Raw genomic sequence first — 3313 nt, forward strand, 5'->3', positions numbered from 1 at the left:
TGTTTGGAGTAACACATCAGCATGTTTGAACTTCTCTGATGCTGCAGTCTCAGCTATTGAAGGAGATAGCACTCAAGTATATAAAGTGCATGTCTTTATTAGATTATAAAACCAATTTTTAAAAATCTATTTTGGACTGATACAAATAATACGTAAGTTTCAATGTTATTTTATCACAGGAAAAACAATTGCAGTTATCAACTGCGATCGTTTTATGGTCATAAAGTGAAGAAGATGATTAACAGTGAGGTGGCTGTATTGCTTTTTATATTTATAATAGTCTCTCTGGCAGTGGATGGAGCTGGTAAAATAAATAACTCCATCATTAGTTCCTGTAATTGTCATTTTGTTTCTAGTCATAACAGTACCTCCAGCACCAGTAACAGTTCCTCCTTTTACAACAGCAACATTTACTTGTGAAGGAACTGGTGATGTACTGAACTGGTTGGTTCAAAGTGCTGTACTGACTGGCTCCATTGCACAACAAAGACAAATAACAGTCACTACTACCACTGTTAACAATACTATCTTCTTATCAGTACTGACTGTTAATGCTATACCTGATAATGATGGACTGGGAATTGGCTGTGAAGTTATTTCTTATAATCTCTCAAATCCTTTTAATCCTTTTGATCGTGTGATATCAAACAGTGAGCTAACTATCAGAGGTAAGTTTAGTATAAAATCATGCTTTTAATATTCTATAAATTATTATAGGTGTATCATCTGTTGAAGATCTTCTCTTTAACTTTTCCTCAACTAACTCACTGATCATAACATGGTCACCTCCTGTTTACTTTTCAAATGATATTCCCATTGACTCTCCTGTCAGTTATGAAATACAAGTCATTATTGGTGATGAAAGATCCATTGAAGACACAATTACAACAAATACAAATATTGTTGAAGTTTACAATATCACTCAATGTGATACATTTAGTGTCAGTGTAACTGCACATGTTGATCAGTACACATCAAATAATGAAACCAAAGAGAATTATGAAAGTAAATTTAAGTTCAGGCATCAATAATGCTATTTTTCAATAGATTGCAGCATTGAAATTCAGAAAGTTTTTCAGACATTTGATGAAGCTATTATATTTTTCAAAGTAATGAATCAATTATTTTAAAACATAAATTTAATAAAACAATAGATAAAATGCTCACCCTTGCTATGCAGTAAGATTATATTGGTTGAAGTTTTGTATGATGACAACATTTACTCAAAAAATGTTCATTTTTTTGAGGAAACTTCAAACCAGATTGATTGCCTAGCTATGAACTATTCAGCAGCAAACTTGTTACCATTTCAACACTATCAACTTGTGCTTAAATTGTTGAGTTTAATGATGGTTAATGAAGATCAGGATATCAAATTTATCTGTAAGCATGTACTTTTACAGAAAAATGTCATTGTAATTTCCTTAAGCTACATATAATGTACAAGATGTGCTAGTATCTACTGAAGGGAATGGATCAGTTAGTGTACAGTGTGTGTTTGTACCAGGATCAACTGCTGATGGATGTCATGTGATATTTACTGACACTAGTAATGGAAGGAATGAATACTTTAATATAACTGGATCAGATAATAGTGCACTGGTAACATTATCAATTAGTGGTAATTACTCACTGACAATTTATGATCTTGTCAATGGGTCATTATTTGGACCTGCACTGTGCTATTCCACACTAGTTGAGGTTTTAATTATTACCATACCAGTACCATCACTTTCAAGTATACCTACTAGCAGGACCAATGGTAATACTGGCATTAATATCATTTTATAATTCCTTCATTTAGACTGGAGTATAATGAGTGAAACAGTCTCATCACCTTCAACATCAGGTATAATTCTATATTGATGCATAAAGTTACAGATTATGTGTCATTTTTGCAGTGCATGCTACAATTTTATCACCAGAAAGCAATAGATTGCTGCCTATTATCTTTTCAGCATTGGGTGCAGTTATTTTTGTGATTGTTGCTGTACTAATTGCTACTACTGCTTTTTGCATGAGACAAAAAAAGAGAAATGCAGGTATATTATTAAATTCTTTTATATCTACGGGTCAACAACTTGACTGTGGATGCTCACACACTCTAATTATGTATAATTTTAGTAACTAAAGAAGTTGAAAAAGAAGTAATCAATAATATTAACCCAGCATATGGACAAGGTTTGTAGGCCTAGCTATTTCAAAAAAATTAGTATCTATACATATTGATTGCACTTTTTCATAGTTTTACAGGTGGAAAATCAGAGGCCTATTGTCAAAACTGATGTTAATCCTGCCTATGAGACACTTACAGCCAAACACAACCACATGGATTATGAAACTGTTTGGTAGATTAGATCTACAGTTGTTCACGTCACTAATTTACGTCACTAATACGTCACTTATTTGTGTTAGATAGACGTCATTTTTAGTTAACTTAACTCACGTGATTAGATCTATAGGCGCTAGGCGTTAACGATTTAACATACGTCGTTACCTCCTCATTAGCGCAACTCTAAGCTGCCTTATCTTTGATCTCTTCCAGTCATCCTATTCCGTGATGGCAAAAAAGACACTCATCTCTTTTATTATCATGGGCCTCATAATTTATGGAACTAAAGCTGCCGGTGAGTGCACTATTGTAACATAGATATAGACAAAAATAATTTTACAATTTTGTAGTTCGGGCGTTTATATATATAATATTGTTATTGTTGTTGAGAGAGAAGCGTGATTGAGTTATGATGATTATTTTATCTGACCATAGTTTTGCTAGTGCAGATCCTTTAGGGCCTGGTGCAATGTCCACCAACCAGACTGACCCACAGCATTTTTTTCTGTCAATATTTTATTTGCCTCATTAATGCTGTTTCACAGTATTACTCTAGTCCTGATGTTACGTTGACACTGGAATAGAATTTGGTTTTATTGGCCTAGCGTCATATTGTAAACCTGCCTTTATACATAACAACTCTCACATGAATAGAATACTATTATACTGTATTGTATGGATACAAAATAGACTACCGTATAAGTGGGTTTTTTAGGTTGCAAATTTTGTAAATTTTGCGGAATCCATCCTGATTTGGGAAAATAAAATCAGTGAAAATCAATTTAATACAGTATCCTCATGGCACACGTGGTAGAATTTGCAAAATTAAAATCCGCGAATTGGAATTTTAGTAGATTTTGAGAAATATAATTCCCTCGAAACAAACCACTTATACGATATGTCATGAAGTGCAAAAGGTATAGACCACCCGTGAATAGAAAAGTTAATTGGAAAAGTTATGAATTTCATTAATTTTATATA

The sequence above is a fragment of the Amphimedon queenslandica genome, unplaced genomic scaffold (genome assembly GCF_000090795.2).
Source record: "Amphimedon queenslandica unplaced genomic scaffold, v1.1 AMPQUscaffold_13009, whole genome shotgun sequence".
Classification (NCBI taxonomy): domain Eukaryota; kingdom Metazoa; phylum Porifera; class Demospongiae; order Haplosclerida; family Niphatidae; genus Amphimedon; species Amphimedon queenslandica.